The following is a 20,975-nucleotide window of genomic DNA, read 5'->3' as shown; positions in this document are numbered from 1 at the left end:
TTGGTATGCAGTGATTTTTATAAATCATTTGGTGAGCATAAAGTATCCTTCTGGTTTTCCTATCTGATCTATCCAATACATTTTGGGGCCAATCAATCATTCCAAAACTCTAAGTTAAGACAGGAAGAGCAAACTGGTTTATAGCCTGAATTTTGTTCCTAGATGTCAACGGTGTTTTAAGGATTAAATTAAGTCTTCTAAAATATGCCTTACTAAGTTTTATTCACATTTGTTCATATTTTATTGTTAATCCTTCATAAATTCCCAAATATTTATATACTCCCTCTTGCTCACTTTTTTTTTAAATCACATTATTGTCCCAAACTGATGTTTTCTTGATGCTGCAGTTTTCCTGCTTTAAAGGTTGCTTTTGTACATTTATCAAGACCAAATGACATTCTTATATAATCTGAAAAAGTTTTGACAGCTTGCAGTTGTACTTTCAGTTCCTCATCTGATGAGCTATACAGTTTTAAATCACTAACAATGAAAAGATGAAAAGTCTTTACACTCTGTTATTTTCCAGGAGCCAAATTATAGCCATGGCCTAAGCTGTTAAGTAGACAGCTTAATGGGTTAAGGGCAAGGCAGAATAGCAGCAGTGACAGTCACCCTGGAATATCCCCTTTGAATTTTTATCCCTGAAATAATAATTTGTCCTTTGCCATGGCTTAATTACAAAGTGGTCTGGCACTGTTTCATGGTCACTGTAATGTAGTCAATCAGTGTGGGGTGTATCTTATACATTTTAAGCAGTCTTTTATCCATGAAAGTGGGATACTATCAAATACTTTTTTTGTAGTCAGTCCATGCCATAATTAGATTCTTCCCCTTTTTATAGTTCTCCACTATGACTTTATTTAACAACAAATGATCCTTTGTTCCATATGAATTTCTTTTATTGCCCTTTTGTTCTATTGCCATAATTGTGTTTTCTTCTAAATGACTATAAACTCTGTCAGCATCAAGTCCAGTGTATAGTTTATGTATAGTCAGAAGGCAAGTTATTGATCTATACTTTTTAGGTTAGTTTGCAGGTTCACTCTTAAGTAGGAGCATTGTTTTTCCTGTTGTTAGCCAGGTGCTGTCTGTTCTGGATGCGCATGTAAATAGTTCTTACTCATGGCTAAATCTTTGTGCAAAAATGTTAATACTTTTAACCAGAAGTTAGGTACTGCATCTGGGCCTGGGATTTTCCAGTTAGAGGGTTTTCTTAACTTTGCTGTTACTTCATCCCATTTCATATCCTGTACCTTTAAACTTCTTATTCTTTCTTTTACTTCTTTTATCCATTTAGCATCTTTGTTATGTTCCACAGGATCTTCATAAATACTTCTCCAAAATGTATCTTTTTCTTCTTTTTTTGGTGGTCTTTCAATTAATTTTGCCTTGTTTCCCAATTCTCTATAAAACTTTTTTTGGGTTATCAATACATTGCTTATTTGGTACTTTTCCTTTATATTTATTTGTGTGTCTTCTAAGTTTTTCCACCTGTGCTGAGACTTTTAGTTTGTGCTTTTGCGATAGTGCATGATAGATCCTGATCTGTTCTAATACTGTGCATTACTTTATCACATCTATTTTTCCAAGTATTTTTGTTGATCTGTTCCCTCTTATATACTCCTCCAACGTTGGCACGTCTTGCCTCAACTGCTTTATAGTTTTCTCTATTTGATACGTTCATGATGGTGTTCAGTTTCTCCCCTTCCTTTTCCTCACTGCCCTGTGTTCCTGTGGTAGAATTTTATCAGTTATTAATTTAGCTGCACAGTAATATAGCCTGTTTACTTTTGTTATATCACATGGATCTCTATGTACAGTCTTAATTACTGTATTGATTTGTCTTATCAAACTTCTAACTTTTGTGGTTTTATTGACCTTCTGCAGTCTGTTTCTTTCATTGATCTTATTTTATTTATTTATTTATTTATTTATTACATTTGATTACTGGGAAAGTCCACTGGGCCTGACAAACCCATTTTCAGTGGAGGCCCGGGGAGAAAAGCTCCACAGTTATATAAACAGTAAAATTTGAAACAGTACAGTAATAATTATGTGTGGAGAAAAAGCTTTACAGTTGTTTGAACAGACAGAATTTTTAAAGACAGTACAGTAATCATATATAATCAACATTATAAATGATACAGGTAATAATATACATTTTGGGACATAGCAACTACATATATTTTATACAATGAAGTGAGAGTAAGAGATCTCAAGAGGTGAAAGGCAATGAGAAAGGCTGACATTCTGAAATAGTGATAGTTTAAATAGAGAAAGGATAGGAAGGAGAGAAGTAGAAGTATATGGCAGAGTGGTATAGGGGGAAGCAGAGATAGTATGTTGGGGGGCTAGATTTTAGGGTTGTTGGTAGAGGTACAGGAACATATCCATTGTGTGGTGAGATTTAAGTGAGTTTTTAATGGTAACAGGATTAGTGATTGCTCTGAGTGCAGGGGGAAGATTGTTCCATAGTTTGGAGACAGAAAAGGAGTATAACATATGACCAGCGGAAAGCTTAGGTTTGTCGACATTTAGTAGTAGTTTATTTTCAGATCTAAGTTGCTGGTTTGGGTGGTAGATGGTCAGTATACTAGTGAGGGAAGGACAGGCATCAGGGAAATAGATTAGTTTGGGGGCGATGGTAAGTTGTAGGTATGATAGATGGTGGGGGAGTTCTAGCCAGTTGAGTTCGTGCAGTGTAGTACACTGATGGGTGGAGAATATGGTATTAGTGGCAAATTTCGCAATTTTGTTGTAGCATGAGTTTAGTTTGTTTTTCAGTGAGGATTTTATATTTGTAAGGATGTGTGCACCATATAGGTGGATTGGAAGCAAGTATGCTGAGGTTAGAGTTTTTTTGCCAGAGGAGTAAGGTAGAGGTTGTGTCTATAAAGGTATCCTAGTTTCTGATGTTTTTTTTTATGTTATTATGGATATGAAGATCAAAGGTTAGGTTGTCATCAATGGTGACACCAAGCAGTTTAGTGTTGGGGATGACATCTATGATAGTGTTGTTTTGGGACTGAACAGTGAGTTCTGATTTATTTATTGGGAAGTTTTTGGTTGGATTAAAGATTAGGAGTTTAGTTTTGTTGGGGTTTAGGGCTAGATGGTTCTGAGACATCCATGATTCAGTGGAGAAAGAAGCTTCTTGGGTAAGTTGTTGTAGTAGGGAGGAAGATTTGGAGCAGCAGATGATAGTGGAGTCATCTGCATATTGTATTAGAGTAGAGTTTGAAAGACTAGTATGGTAGTCATTGATAAATATAGTGAATAGGAGGGGTCCTAATATGGAGCCTTGGGGTACACCTGTTTTGGTATTTATGAATGGGGAGAAGCAGTGTTGCCAGATGGTAGACTGTTGCCTGTTGGTAAGATAGTCCGAGAACCACTGGAGAGTAGAGGGAGATAGGTTAAGGTTGGATAGTTTGAATAGTGGGGGGGCGGGGTGTGAGACTGCATCAAATGCTTTGGAGAGATCGAGAAAGAGTGCAGATACAATGGATCCAGAGTCACGGGCTCTAACATTGTCTAGGAATGAGATAAGGGCGGTGTTGGTACTATGTCCTGGCCTAAAGCCATGCTGTGTGGGGGAGAACAGTTTTGTTGTTTGACTAGGTGATTGAGTAGTTGGGTTTGGATGCATTTTTCGAGTATTTTTGAAATGGGGGAAGGTATGGCAATGGGTGTGAAATTAGAAATGTCAGAGTTTTTGCCACCTTTATGAAGTGGGAGAACATATGCTTTTTTCCAGATAACAGGTATGTGTGATTCCTGGATAGATCTATTGATGAGGATGCTGATGGGATATGCTATTGATGAGGCTGATTGTTGTAAGAATTCAGCAGGTAGGTTATCAGGGGCATTAGTGCAAGGTTTTAGTTTGAGAAGGAGTTTTTTTATAGTTGAGGTGGGTATAGGAGAGAGAGAGAAAGTAGGAATAGAAGTGGAAGGGGGATTAGATACATTGCTGTTTGGTGGATTTGTGTCAGTGGAAGGGAAGGTGGTAGTAAGTTTATTGATGGTTTCTATGAAGTATGAGTTAAAGAGTGAGGCTAGCTCAGAGGGTGTTTTTTCAGGGTTTGGGGATGGATTATGGTGTATTCTAGGCTGTAGAAGGGCATTGACTGCTCCCCAAAATCTTTTTGGGTTATGGCAATGTTGATTTTGGATTCTTTGCAAAGTATTCTTTTTTATTTTTAGTCACTAATCACTTGGCTTGATTGCGAAGTTGCTTGTATAGAGTCAGGTTGGAATCTGTTTTGTTTTTTTGCCAGGATTTCCAGGCTTTGTCTCTAGAGGCCATGATTTGTTTTGTGGTCAAGGTAAACCAATTAGCATGATTAGTTTTTACTCGTTTTTGTCTTTGGGGAGCTAGAGTATTAAGGATCCTGAGAAATGTGGAGTTAAAGGACTTTATGCCACCTCCTTTTTGTGTAGCCTGTCTGTTCTTAGACAGGAGTAGTTTGGGGGTAGAAATTCTGTGTCTTTTATATATGGTTTTAGCCAAGTTTCAGTGATAGCTGTAAAATCAGGTTTGTATTGGCTTAGCCATCCATGTAGTTGGGGTATTTTATTTCTTATACTTTGGATGTTAATGTTAGTGAAGCAGAGGGACTTTTTGTTGGTTAGGGTATGTTGAGAAGTGGGAGAAGGGCCAGAATTAGGGTGTATATCACAACTTAGAAGTAGAATGGGATGGAGGAGGTAGGATTTTGGATGAGGACATTTTTGTTGGTTTTTGGATTGGTACTGAATAGGGCTAGGTATAGTATTATGTGTGGAAAGGATTATTAGCTTAGACTCTAGGATTGGATTGTTGGTGTACAGACTGGACCAGACTACTGAGTAGCTTTGGAGGAAGGTAAAGTGAGGTGTTGTTGAAGATGGTGGTGTGTGAGATATAAGAACATGGTGAGGCGAGGAGAGGTGAAGAAGTAGTGAGAGGTAAGCTGTGAATATAATGAGAGCCAGTTTGTTCAAGAAGGACATATTGAGTGTAGTAGGTTCAATTAGGAGAGAGTCTTATGAGGGTAGTGAAATTATTATGTAGGTGAGATAGATGTGGGAGGTATAGGAGTTGTAAGTGCAGAAGTGATGGTGTAATACTAGGGTAAGTTAGGAGGGTGGAGATATGGTATAGGGGGCGGGGAAGTATCTAAAGTGCAAGGTGGAAGAAAGGGGATGGGCTAGGAGGAGATTTGGTATGTGGGTGTTTGTTGCTAGGGGGTGTGGTTCAAATAAGTGTGGGGGAGGAGTCTGGATAACTATAAAGGTAATTGATGTGGGGGTGGGTGGGAATGGGGGTAGGGTAGGTGAGCGTAGAGAGCCCGAGCATAGCGAGGGAGAATGGAGAGGGGCAACCCCAGCAAAGAGGTGAGCTTGCTATAAACAATCAGGACTGTATCAAAAATGTCACCCTTGTAAGCTAGGACTGGGTTGCAGGAGGAAGGGAGAATTTGGGAATTATAGTTAATTTCAGGGGCAGGTAAATTCTTTTTAGGTTGAAAGTATTTCTTAGTTCTAATACCTTACCTTATCTCTTCAAAAGCAGGTATGGTATTTATTATGTCTTTTATTTCTCCTTTAAAGTACTACTTTTAAATTAGTTTGGTTATTTGTATTTAATTGGGAAGTAAGAGCACGCTCTAGTTTAAAGCAGGTCAAACTCCCGCGTGCTATAACAGGAGTAAGGTGCTATAAGTGCTGTATATTTTAGGGTGTCCAGAGTTCCATTAGTCAAATTGGGTTAGGTAGGTAGTGGGTTTATGTAGTAGTAATAGACTATCACCTGGTGGCAATAAGGGGATGCAACCTAAATTCACGAGTGAGCCGAGTAAGTTAATAATGTCAGGGTGATCTGAGTGAGAGTACAAGCCAGATGAAACACTAACAAAGTCTAAGAAAAACAAAACAGTGTAGCAATATCAGTAGAATAAAAAAAAACAGTAGGTTAACACCTACATTTAGTTGTTAGGGTAAGTTGCCTTAAACTGGAGAGGGTGGGTGTCCAGTACAAAGTGCTCAAGAGGCTCCGAATGGTTGTATTGATAGTGTAGCCCATTAGGGTAAATGCTGACTTTCTGAACTGTAAAAGATGAGAAAAGCGTGGTCAAAGTATCAGTACACAGAGATAGGAGTGGGTATTGGCTTACAATAATAACATGCAGAGAACGGGGGGGTATAGGCAGAATAAGGTGGATAGGCAAAAGGGAGAGGGGTGTTCAACTGAAAAGAGAGAGAGCATGGTCCAAGTAAAACAGCATAGGTTTGTAGAGGGGAGAGAGAAAGGAGGAGAAATGAAGATCGAGTGCATGGGCTGCAGTAAGCTGAAGCTGTACCACTTAAAGCCAGCCAATGATCTTAATATGTCTATCCATTTCTACCAAATCAAACATCTCTTCTCTTAGCTCATTTTCCTCTAAACTGAAGACATGTTTTTTGTTTTCCATTCCCTGCAGGCATTCTGTAGAAAGTTCTATAGCATCTTCCTGTGGCACATTTTCTTCAATTTCATCCTGTGACATCCGTTGCTCTGTAATATGAGAACTCACTGGTCTATCACTCCTCAGCATTGACTGCCTCAGAGTTTCCACAGTTTCCTGTTCCTTCTCTTGCTGTCCAGCTTCAAGTGAACATTTATACTTGTTTCCTGTGGAAGGCTCCAAAATATTTTCATATGGCTTTTGACCAATTGTCCTGTTCCACTGGTTTCCCCTTAATTTGGATGTCCACTGCTCTATCCTGTTGTGGTGTTTTCTGAATTAGATTTTCAACATTGAATCCTTCAATTTGCAGATATTCCATAAGCTCAGTTTCTGTTTCTTTAACTTCTCCATTACTAATCTTCTTTTCTACTTTTCCTCTTTGTCTTATTATTTTTTGTATTGTAAAGTTTTCCATGTCCAAATTCCATTGCCTGTATTTATCTTCAAATAACTTTGGTGCTGTTTTTTGTATTGATTAGTTTTGCTTTCTCCTTTGCATATATATTACACCATATTGAATCTTTTTTTCTTTCAAATGTCCATATTTCTTCTTCAGGTGTCTCCTGGTCTTCCTCTTTCTCCTTACTCTGGGGACATATTCCATCACGCTGTTATGTAAACCTGTGTTAGACCTTCTACTTCACTTCGCAGGTACTCCATAACTTCAAGTTCTATTTTTTTAACTTCTGCTTTACTAATCTTCTTTTCTACATTCCCTCTTTGTGATGGTATTTTTTATTGTGAAATGTTCCATATCTGGATGCCTTTGCCTGTATTTATCTTTGAATATCTTTGGGGCGGCCTTCTTTATATTGATTCATTTGGCTTTTGCCTTTGCATAAATATTGCACCATATCAAATCTCTCTTTCTTTCCCATGTCCATATTTTTTTCTTATACTTTTGAAAAATCTCTAGGTTTTGTTGTTTATAGTGTTTCACTTCCTAAGATGCTTTTTTCCCAAACAGATCAAAGTTTCTTGGTCTATATACTGTGTTTCCCAAATCTGCTGTATTAATTAACACAATTTTTTATTTCAGGCTTCTGACAGTTTTTGTTGTGAAAGCATTTTTCTTTCCTCTTATTTCTTTCTTAATCTTTTTGTATATCTTGTGTCTGGAAATTCTGGGCTTTTTGCATAATGGTAACAATACATCATTTCCTTCTTATCCTCAATAGTCCACTCTGTCGTCTTTATGGCTCTTCTTTGGCCTATCAGTTTTTGTGATTTTTGTGGAATGCTACTTCCTTCTGCAGCAGGGGGGGGGCATCCTCTCCCTGTGCCTGGCCTGGCCCCATTGTAGGAATGTTTCTGTATTTTGAGGATTCTGCACTGTCACTTTTACCAGTGCGCCTATCAGGATTGAGCACTTTTTTTTATCCTGGGGCTTGTGCACCCAGCTATATTTTTTTAAATTTTGACCTGCGTCTGTCCATGATATATGCTATATAAATACAGTCGATATATCAGTGTCATGTCATCGTGATGAGATTTTGTGAAAAACAGAGTCCACCTTATTTACCAAAACTTGAGGATGAATTCAGTTTCAACAATACTACTCCCCTTTATTTGCTGGCTTATCATCTCTCTATTTGGACCCCAACTGGGAGAGTTTCTCAATGATACCTGAGTAGGGGGTGGAGTCAAAAGCCTTGGCCAGGTCAAGATAGGTGGTATGCATTGTCTTTCTTTCATCCAGGTCTTTGTTGACTTTGTTGAAGAAGTCCATTAGGTTTAATAAGCATGATCCACCCTTATCAAAGCCAAATTGGTTTGGGCATAGAGTTTCAAGGTCATTTATGTACTTGTTGATAATGTCCATGATGATTCTTTTCATGGCCTTGCTTTATACTTATACATCTATAGTTCCAGGGGTTGGTTGATGATGGCCCTTTGGGCGAGAGGATTACTGTTGCTGTTTTCCACTCTTCTGGAACATAGGTTAAATAGGACACTAAGTGGGTCCAGTAGGTCCTGTTTTAGATTGCTTAGTAAACAACCTGGGATGTTAACTGGTACTACTGAGGCTGTATCTAAAGCCTTGGAAACCACAGATATGACCTGATCTCTAGAGATACTAGACACAGGACTGTGGTCAGTTATGTTTTAGGGTATGGATTGTGGGTCCAGGAGAGTGAAGTTTGCACCAAATCTGTCAGATAGCAGGTTGGCAGTTTCCATCAGTGCAGCTTCATGTTTAGATTCTTAACATTAAGCAGCAGAACCTACAGTTTGCCGCCAGTGGAGTTTTTAATGTCAGAACTGTTGTTGCTTTGAGATTGCCTGAAAAAGGCACTATGGATCAGGCAAATTCCCTTGCCAGTATCTGACAGTCTAAAGGACACAGGTGCAGACCATCACTGGCAAAGCAGCTTGGCCTGTCAACCATTTCACTTCAGGCTGAGAGATACTGGAGCCCCCTGTACTGACACCAGAAGCTAAGCCAATTGTTGATGTTGAGCATTTCTTGTTTATATTGTGGTATTAACATGGGTGATGGTATATTCTACATGTACATTCACTGTGCAGTCTGTACTGTATCATAGTCAAACTGTATCAAAGGCATCCAATGCCCCATTTGGTATGTACCTAACTAAACACCTGCAACAACTGGAGAGACCGCAAAAGTACCTCACAATGAGGATCCTAGGCCTTAAACATTTGTCCTATATTGATAGACTCAAAAAACTCCAACTATTCTCTGTCTCAGATCGCCTACTTAGAGGCGATCTCTGCTTGACTTACAAGGCCATGTCTGACCCAGCTCTGTTAGAAATGTTACATCTAAAGAAATCCCAATCCCTCGGCACCACACACTCCAGATACCTCAACCTCATTACCATAATCAACAGAAAATGCTGGAGGGACAGGTTCATAACCCAGAGACTGCCCATGCTATGGAATAGACTTCCCATACATGTCAAGCAGAGCAACTCACTGGCCCACTTCAAAAGAAATATTGATGAGTGGATGGGGAATAGAAAATTCACTCCAGGGATCACTCCAGTGGCTTTACTCGACACAGGCACTGGGAACTAAGGTCTGGTGGCACGGTGCCAGGGTAATCCTATGGGCAAGGCTTGTAAAGGCTCCAGGGTCATTAGCCTAGTACACACCTATGAACCTATAATGCTGCAAAAAATTGTAATGTCAATATGCATAATGAGAAGGGGGAAAGAAAAATAAGGTTATGGTTAGTACGCAAGAGAGTGTATAGACATGCATGTCATGATTCATATCTTCCACTGAATGCTTGTCTATCATGGCAAATTTCTTATATCAAAAACGTTATTAACAGAATATGAAATAAGACACATAATGACAGCCATGCAAAATAATCATAGGGCTTACAGAAACAGGACATATACACAGAAATAAACTTCACATTGATGGACATATTGTGGGTTTAAATTTAATTTTCATATTTTGTAACTGTATAGGGTATGTGTGTGTAATTTTCTTTCCAAAGGAGACTAATGAACACTGTATGATTAAGTAGTCATTTCAGAGACATACAACATACAAATAGTGATTTAAGGACTCAAACCAAAGACAAGAAAATGAGGTTTGCTAATAGTATATAGCTTGCACCCTCTTTAATATCCTGCCATTTCAAGCTATTCATTACAATAAGGTGAAAATAAAATGCTGTACTACAGCTGTGAGAACCTTATTTCCTTGACCTTTTGGGAACAGTGAACATTTTGAATTTGACCACACAAATTTTTACCTGTGGCTGATTTCTTTCAGCTTTTTTTGAGTTCATTCCATCATCTGCCTATTGTCTATCTTGCTGCAATAACAGACTACAAATAAGATGATTGAGAAATGTATTAAACCCTTCCCGCTGGCAGTCTTTGGTAACCTAGAAGTGTACAGAAATTCTTTCCACACCAACCTGGTTGTAATGCACAGAACTCTCCTCCAAAAATAAATGTAACATATATCTAAGTTCACAATGTAACATATATCTAAGTTTACAACTCTTCTCTGTTACTAACCCGGCAATGCAATTATCTAAGGTAAGACTTAGATCCCATTCTCTGCACCATGATCAGCTTGTTAACCAGCTGAAGCATGTCTGTAATCTTGCATTAATAAGACATAGCCAGAAGAAGGACTGAAGTTGTATATATATATATATATATACATATATATATATATATATATATATATATATATATATGTATATATATATATATATATATATATATGCAGAAAAATCCTTTTAGTTAGGAGAAATAGTTTTCCAAGAGTAAAGCATCTCATACCTGCAAGAAAACCATAAAATAACAGAGAAAACCAGTACTTGATTAGGAGTAAAGTTACTAAGACTCCTTGAAATACAGAAAAAAGAACCACAAACTGTAGACTTGTTCAAATGAGACTTCAAAGTAATCAAGCACTTATAACTTGTTTAAAGATTAATCTCTCTTAATTGAGTTTCAGCAGATCTCATTCCAGTTGACATCATATGCTGTACACACACACACACACACACACACACACACACACACACACACACACACACACACACACACACACACAGAACTTCAAATGACCAAACCCACATGACCAATATTACAACAACAAAAATCCACAAAACTGTATTTTTGCAGGGGGGTACAGAGGTTCTCACCCCCACACAGCCCTGCTAATTATATATATCAACTCTGAGATTGCAGTTTAGTGGTGAAAAGGGCAAATTCCCAGATTACCACAGTACCGCAATCTCAGTACAAACAATATGATGTTTTGGATCATCAATCATATGGCCTCAACCTTCTGAATCATCTATATTCTGAATGACATACACACACAAATATATATATATATATATATATATATATATATATATATATATATAGGTTCATAAGGTTCATGGCATGGTACTAGGCTATTGGCCTGGATGTCCTTATAAGCCTAGCCAAGAATTTCACCCATGTTCCTACAAAATCAGCACCTGTTTCCCCTGTCCAACAGGGACACAGGTGCAATCCCAGGGGTGTATTTTCTGTTTCCCATCCAGTGGTCCAGGTACCTCTTAAAGATGGCTAGAGAGGTACTCTGCTTGACATGGAAAGGGGGTTTATTCCACAGATGGGGGAGTCTTTGAGACACAGATCTATCCTTCCAACAAGTTATATTAATGTCACAGACTATGTTGAGGCCTTGTGTGCGGGTTGCGTGAATGGAGTTTAACTTACAGATATGCAGCAACTCCATCAAGGCTGGGTCTGAGATGGCCTTGTATGCCAGACACAGGTCACCTCTGAGCAGCCTGTATGAGACTGAGTAGAGGGACAGGGCTTTTAGCCTATCTGTTTAGGATATGTGTTTGAGACACTGTTTTTTCCTGGTCAGGAACCTCTGTGGGTCCCTCCAGCTCCTGCATGTGTTTGGCAAGGTACATGCTGATGGGGCATTGTACTCAATAAGGGAGGAGTACAGGGATGTTATGACCTCATTGTTTCTGGATGAAATACCCTTATTTATGAGGTTGGGCATGTAGAAAGCCTTCCGTACAATGGAGGCAACATGGTGGTCAAAGGTCAGGTTGCTATCAACCTGGGTGCCCAAGTCCCTCACGACTGATTGAGTGCTTAGTACACTGTTATTAATGTGATAATTAGTGGGGATGCTATGTCCCCCAAAGGTGATAATGCTGCATTTCTTGGCATTCAGTTTGAGGCCATGCTTCTGGCACCAGTCAGTTTGGGTAAGGTCCTCTTGCAGGATGTTCACATCACTAGGGGAATTTAAGACAGCCCCCAGCTGGCAGTCATCAGCAAACTTGGTCAGCCACAGATCACTGGTTTTCTCTCGCACCTCATAAAAGTATATCCCAAACAGTAGAAGCCCTAAGACTGATCCTTGGGGTACACTGCTCTTTATGGGTCTACTACTAGAGGTAGCCTCCCCTATTTTGACTGAGTGGGTTCTATCAGTGAGCCAATTAGCTGCCCATCTGGTAACATATGGGTTGATGCCTAGCTGGGACAGTTTATCTATTATGCCAGGGTGGGGAATAGTGCTGAAGGCTTTGGCTAGGTCAAGGTAGGTGGTTTGTACCATCTTCCCCTCGTCCATGGCTTTGATTACTGTTTTGAAGAAGTCAACCAAGTTTAACAGGCATGATCTCCCTTTGACAAAACCAGACTTTATGAGGTCAAGCTTTTGGAGGTCGCCAATGTCCTTGTTTATAAGGTCCATGATAATGCATTCCATGACCTTGCAGATCAGGCTAGTTAGGCTGGGTCAGTGGATGATCCACCTTTGTGTAGAGGGATGAAAATGGCTGTCCTCCATTTGGCTGAGATGAAGCCAGTGCTTGAATAGGGTGTCTAATGGAGCTGAGAGTTCTTGCCTGAGTTCATGTAGGGTGCAGCCAGGGATGTTATTGGGTCTCATGGAGACTGTATTTTTTGCCTTTGAGAGGGCATTGAAGACCTGCTCCCTAGTGATGAGGGGAGGGGGCAGTTGCTGGGGATGTCCTGGTTTACTGATGGGGGAGACAGGGGGGGGGTGAAGTTTTCACTCAACCTGTCTGCCAGCATGTTGGCTATATCTATGGCATTTGTGTATGTGGTGTTATTGACCCCATATATATATAGATATAGATATAGATATATAGATATATATATATATATATATATATATATATATATATATATATATACACTTCAGTTTACATGACAGTTTCAAAAGAACCAGGATCAAAGGCAGAATGAACAAACAAGATTTTTATATAAATCTTCTTTAGCATGTATGTATGAGCAGACCATGGGCTACCAATAATTGCTGGAGTATAAAACGATAGAAATAAATAACAGACATATCCAAATATCATTATTGCACCTATCTAACAAATTCATCTAACAGGCATTCCTAGAATATGAGATGGATCCCTTCATATCATAGTCAGAAAATTATAAAGAAAAATAAGACAAAGTAAATAAAATGACTAACTCAATTAAATGTCTTCCAAAGCAATTAGATGTGATTAATGGGGACATCTTGCTATCCTTGCTCTTTCTAGGCTTAGCATATGCGGTATACCATTTTCAATCTCTGCGCCTGTATTTCGGAGACAATGCATTGCATTTCTCACATCCATTTGTTCAACATCCAATAGCCGCAATATACTTTGCATGACATATAAGTAGCAGTGCAGCATTTATCAGTTAGTAATACTGAGGATCACCCCAACTTATGCACACCTCTCTACACTTCACATCTTCATCATCTTCGGTAGTACAGCTTTCTCATTCTTCCTTTTTAAGGACAAGTATATGCAGTTCTCAATCAAAATTAAATTTGTCAACCGCAGACATGTTCATATATACAAAGGAATACAAACACACAGACGTATGCATGGACAGACAGAGAGACAGAGAGACTGAAACACACACACACACACACACACACACACACACACACACACACACACACACACACACACACACACACACATTTTAGCCAGCCTAAGAGTTTTAACAATTTATATTACATTCACCTATTTATTTTCATATGTTCACTAACTTCCAGTCTTTGTACTCATTCACGCATTATCTTCCATTCAACTATTTAATTTCACTGAGCTGAAAACATTCATTCTGTGTTTGTTCTTCATTTCACAAATACGCCATCTAATTATGAACAGGTAGATCCAAAGTAAATGGTAAAATTTCAATTTCCTGCATGCAATTAATGAGTCACAGGAATCACAGCTATACAAACATCAGAGGTCTGCAAGCTGTGGATGTAGCAGCACTTGACACTCTGGCTGTATTATACTGTCTCGGTGTCATTTTAAAATGCAGATATACTTAACAGTAGCATTGTAAAGACATAATTAGTATGGAGGATGAGTGCCATTCCTGTTTCTGCTTGGGTTTTTCCATGTGCTTCATTTTCCTGACATACCCTAAATACATGCTATATGTGAAAATGCTTGAATGTGTGAGTGCTGTGAGTCAGTGAGTATGCAGTTACATTCTGCATTAGACTGGCTTCTCTTTCAGAATTAGTTTCTGCATCTTGTACCCACAGAGTACTTGGATAAGCTTTAGTTCCTCCATAACCAGAAATTGGATTAAGCAGATAATGAGAAATGTAATGAACTAATGAATGAATATTAACTGCTGTCATCAGAAAGAAGACACACTCATGAACAAATATATAGACAGATCAATAGATAGATAGATAGATTAGATAGAGTAGATAGATAGATAGATTAGATAGAGTAGATAGGTAGATAGATAGATAGATAGATAGATAGATAGATAGATAGATAGATAGATAGATAGATAGATATTGAGATATAGCTAACACACACACATACATACACACACACACACACACACACACACACACACACACACACACACACACACACACACACACACACACACACACACACACACACACACACACACACACACACTTCAGAAACATGATGTATCCCTTAAACAAGCTTTGTGTTGCTGACTACAAACTGCACAAACTGTCCATGCCCATGATAATTCCAGAGTGAACTATTATTTACCTTTGCTACTTTTAAGGACTGTTAGCTGCCTGTAAAGCTAATGATCATAAATAAAACAGTTCATACAATGCCAAAAAGCTGTGTAGACCTGTCAAATCAATGATGCTGACAAATATGAGATAACGAGACACACTTTTTTACTCCTGTGCAGTGAGTTTTACACCAAAACTATAAGCTGTGCAGAAAATGTATTTTCTTAATTATGTTTAGTTCATTGCAGTGGATGGTACATCTTACATGCACTTGTCACAAAAAATAACAATGTCTGCCCTAGTTTGAGTTTAGAATACATGGTATGATGAAAGTGACTTTACCAAAGCAGTTATTGGTTCTTCAACTTCGTTGCTAAGTAAGGATCATTCAATAATAAACATATATGCCCTCTTAATGTAGCTGCCTGGGTGGCCTGAAGCTATGTGCATACTTGGCTAGCATCCCTCTGCTCAGATTTCACAGTAAAGTACCTTATCCTTCCAACAAGGTGCTAAGAACACATTTCTGTCTGAGGTTTCTCTTCTTTTACTGCCTTAGGGCAGGGTGTAAGAAAGAGAGACACCTGCAGTCCATGTGAGCTTGTTCTTTTTAGTACTATAGATAACCTGATTACTCAGTGTGAAGGGAATGGGAACTATCATGCTTGCCTTGTCACAGTGATTATTAGTGATGGAGATACATAGTTTTATTGTTGTCAGGATCAATACCTGCAAAAGACCCAAGACTTGCTGTCAGTAGAATACCCAAAATTATCTGCTTGATGGATATTGGTTTAAGGTCTGAATGTTTTGTTGTTTGTCTTTCAGCTTTTCCCGGTTAGGGGTCACCACAGCGGAACTTTGGTCTGCTAATAATTGGCAGTTGTTTTTTATGGTGTCGAGTTGCCAGCCTGACGCACAACCTTCAACGAAGGCATGCCCATTCAACGCATGTCTTTCAAACGCCCACTTGACCGCGGGGAGGACATGCAGACTCCACACAGAATGTTTAAGGTCTGAATGTACACTTCCAAATATCCCATGTGTATCTTACCCACTGAAATGCCGTGTATCAATGACATCACAATGCTTCTTCTGGATACCTTTAACTGTGTCCGCATATCAGCATACAATCACTTTTTAAATCAGGCAAATTTTAGAATCATAATCTACTCTGTAAGGTCTTTTAAGGCCATGCCTTCACATTAGTGTATTTAAGTACAATATTTCATCTGGGTAGCTGGCACTCCATGGTGTATGAGAATGGTACACTGTGTATAAGAAATAATGTCATTCTCTCTCTCGCTCTCTCTGTATTTCTTTATTTTTCATCTCTGACTGTTTTCTTTAGAATAACGGGAAGTCCTAACACACCAAATTTTTAAAAGAGCATTTCACAGTATTATTATTAAAGAAAGAGCTGTATTCAAGATGCTTGCATTGTTGTTAAACATGAACATCATAGGAGGGAATATTGAATGCAGATGTGTAGATGTTTGGTGACAACATCATTTTTGGGTACATAAAGTACTGCTTTTGTACCAGTCACCATTATTTCTGCATTCTTTGCACCATCTGTCAGTATAATCAGATGTATCATTTATGTGACCTGTTTGCATTTACCTCTCAATTTCCTGTTTTGTCTCAGCTTGTACTATCTGTATTTTAAGCATATGCAGATAAGACATTTTCTCAGAATATATATGTACATATATAAAATGGTCTAGAGATATAATAATAAACTGCAGAATAACTATGATTGCGGCAGACAAAGCAGCGTCTTGTCTCAACTGGAAAATGTTTCAGATGTATAAAACATAACTTTACCACTTCATTTCGTCCGTCAGGGGATTACACTTTAGTGCTATCACAGATTTGTTTTTTCTAAGGATTAGCCCATTTCAGTTTTTAAAAGCACCATTTTTTCAAGACAGTGTTTCCTAAATGTCATTCATGTTTGTCTCTCTGTCTCTCTTTATTGTAGTCTTTTGTTCATCAGCATGCTGCGAGTTCAGGTGCATTCCACAGGAGGCACAGTGACATATTTAAGATGTTTGCACAACAGTCCCCATTAATAATACACAGAATATTGGAATGCTCTCAGTTAGTGTGAGATAATTATATATAGGTGTTTATGGACAAATTTATAAAGGGGTGCCCTTTTCTGCTACTCTAATAATAAGGTCCATTTGCTTTCATAAAATTCTACTTAAATAAATATGTATAGACTTATATGCATGGGTAAGTACATATGTAAACAAACCAACAAATACATAAGTAAATACATGACAAGGTGTAAATGAAATACATAAAAGAAACAGTCAATACTATTGAGTAGCAACCAGTAAAACTGCAATTGTAGATGTGAGAGGGCTCAGTATTAAAATTATAAGAATAAAGTTAAGAGCTCTTCAAATAGATGCCTCAGTTGTTTCACCACAAAGCTTAAGACCGCCAAGTGTGAACTTATTTGATTAAAGCTGCCAGTGTATTTATAAGACACCATAAAGGCAGGGTATGAGATGCTAGACAGGTGGTATGCGCAAGAGTATGTGTGTTTTGTGTGTGTGTGTGTGTGTGTGTGTGCCTGTGTTAGTTTACAACACACAATCAAAGCAAGGCCTGAGATATTGTCCAGGTTTTTTGTGTAATCTGTGTGTTTCAGTGCCTGTGTGTTTCCATATGTGTACACACACACACACACACACACACACACACACACACACACACACACACACACACCAAATCAGGTAGTGTTACATGTTGCCTTAAAGGCCAGAGTGCCCACGTGTGTCCCTTATTGATGTTCTATATCACATGAACTTCATCAGATGGGAAGTTAAGTGGGCATGTTGATCTGGACGTCTGAATTCTGCCCCCACATTTCCCCTGAGAAGCCCCTCAAGCACTGGGAGCTAATAGTTAAATCCTGGTTATTTTGGATGCAGTTAGACTTCCACCACTTTAGGTTGTCTAACAAGAGAGCTAGAATCATCTTCTTATGACTAGGCTGAGATTTGAGGACCACACATTACACAGAGCTATTTAAGCAATAACTGATGATGTGGTGTGGTATATTGAAGATTTACCCATGGTTGATGTGGTTTAATTATGAGTGTGAAGCCAGAGTAATTAAATAAAATCAACCATGGGTAAATCTTCAATACACCACTACCACGGAGTTGGTTATTGCGATTATACAATGACATTATTTAAGAAAAAAAATACTTACTTTTCTTAAATAATGTCTTTGTATAATGGCACCGTACTGTTCTTCTGCCAGTGGTGGTATACTGCTTCCTTTTGTTGATGCACTGCGCATGCATATGGGACTTGCATTCCCATGCATATCCAGTACAGCAATGCTTTGAAATGGAAGCAATGGAGAAAACAAAGTCTCCGTTGCTCTGTTTTTTTTTTTTTTTTTTTAATTAAAAAAAAATTTTTTGACACCTTGTACCAATGGAAAAAAGTTCAGGCGAACGGACCTTTTTCCATTGGCATATTGTGGGATTTACAACAGGTATGCTGGCCAATCAGCTTGCACATTTTGGAATATCAATGGGGAGGTCATTGTATAATTCTCAATATCCTATGCAACAGGAAACATCATTTAAACACATCCATTTGCTTTACATGATCAGTAAACCTGTATTTTAACTGTTTTTCATTTGCGCATTCCGACTGTAAAACACAAATAAGAATGGATACATAAAATAATAAGCAAGTATACTTATGAAATAGTACAACAATGCTCACAATATTTTTAGCTGAAGAAGGTACAGTTTTTCAGCATTTTCTTTAAGGTAAGCAATATCTTCATGGTAGGTAGCAGGCATGATAAAAATTGTCTTGAGTCTTTTAAAACTGTCTTGTTGTTATTTAATACATGCCTCAAATGTTTTTCTACATAAACTGATAGGTGTTCGGTTACCCAGCCTCGGCCTGACACTATAGGTCTTAATGGAGGATTTGTCAGGTCTTTATGTATCTTTGGGAGGCCATGTATGATGGGTATGACAGGATGAGAGACAATAAGATATTCATAAGTATCTCTATCTATCAAATGTCCCATAAAGATGTCTGTAATGGTATTATACACATATCTAATAATTTGAACTACATCATGTCTAGCCATTTTAACATAATAGTCATCAGACAACATAGAAGTCATGCGTGCATCATAATCAGTCATGTCCATGACCACAATCTTCCCTCCCTTGTCCGCAGGTCTAATAGCTATGTTAGAATCACTATGTAATTTCCTGAGGCTAAGTCTTTCACCATATGTGAGGTTGTCCTTACTATAATAATGCTTTTTGGAGGCTTTATTCTCATAATAATTATAGAGTTCGTCTTCAGTAAGTCTCATATATGCTTCTATCAATGGGTGATTAGTGGGTGTAAACTCACTCAAATTCTTAAACTTAAACTCACTATGTGCCTGAGTGCTATCTTTGAACATAAGTTTCAACATCATGTTTCTACAAAAAAGTCGAACATCCATTATAGTGTCTATCATATTACTCTTACTTCTGGGAATAAAATTGAGCCCTTTGTTCAATAAGCTCAACTCTTCATCTGTCAAGATATAATTCGACATATTATGTACTAGTGTTTGTCTACCCACATCTTTCTCAGTGTCTTCTGTGGGGTATACTCTTCTGAGAGTTTTCTTTTTTGTCTGCCTCTGCTTACCGAGCGGGAACGAAACCTGTTGTTCTCCGCTCTGACTGGAAGAGGAAAAACCAGTTGGGCAGGCATATTAGTAGTGGGATGTATAGCAGTTTGCTTTGGTCTAACGACCGGTTCACTAGTATGTATGTCAGTAGGTTCTTTTACTAATTTTTTGGTTTTATCTTTAACTATCTTAACCTCTGGGTACAAATTAGTATTATTTTCCACTGTAGAATGCACTAAGTGTATCACATCAGTGGAATCATTACTGTGTTCACTATGTAAAACATTATTAATTACAATGTTATTCTCTGAAACATCAACTTGTACAGTTTGAGTTAATACAGGGCTGTCAACTATGTTATTCCCATCAATAATTTGATTACTGTCCTTGGAAACCCTAGGTTGCATATCTACTGCCCTGCTCAACGGTTTCTCATAACCTGTCTTTTTTACTGCATTGGCAAAGTTCACATTGCTTGGTTCTACTGTAGCTCTTGCATTGAGCCTAGGCCACATAAAGACATGTCCATTCTTAAAGTCGTTAGTGTCCCTAGTGACCTTGTGCCGTTTTTGTTGGTATAGCTTTCTTTCAAATACAGAGATGCTATCCAACATGTTGTCAAACAAAGGGCACACAATGTCGGAAGGAAAGTCTTTAAACAAGGTACTTTGCTTTTTCTTTATCTCTTCAGTCAGGGCAATCTCTTCTGGTTTAAAAAAGTTAATCAATAGCATCAGATACTTCTGACTCACCTCTATATTCAGGCGTTGCCACTGCGCCAGAAGTTCAGGGTAATCCTTGCCTTGACTAGGCATTGTGAACACTCGCAAGCCCCTCGGTATTATGTTACGGTCTAGGCATAGCTGAAAGTGTGCCCTTTGTACTTGCAGCCTCTTAAGTTTTATAAAGCTCTTTTCGATGTCTTCAAGCATTGTATACAATCTGTTAGAGTCAAAGTTCTGTCCTAACGCTTCCCTTCGTGCTGTCTCCTCATCAAAGAACCAAGATGTATAGGCGTTTCCTTTCAACTGGTCTTGGAACCTCTTGACAACAACGTCATCTCGGCAGTTCCCACGATGTTCATCTCTGGGAATGTAATCAAGTTCGATATCAGTCATTTGATAGGTTGAGAAAGCAAAAAATAAAGTATAAAATCCAAAAACGTCGATACACTGCTCCTGCATGCGTAGACTATGTATAAATATATAAGTAACTGATAAAAAATCTCCGGTCACGCTGCAGGTTGACACTGGGGTAAGAAAAATATAATGAATGATCAAACA

Source organism: Protopterus annectens, chromosome 3.part0 (assembly GCF_019279795.1).
Source record: "Protopterus annectens isolate FY-2018-M chromosome 3.part0, PAN1.0, whole genome shotgun sequence".
Lineage (NCBI taxonomy): Eukaryota > Metazoa > Chordata > Ceratodontiformes > Protopteridae > Protopterus > Protopterus annectens.
Note: the sequence above shows the minus strand (reverse complement) of the source record.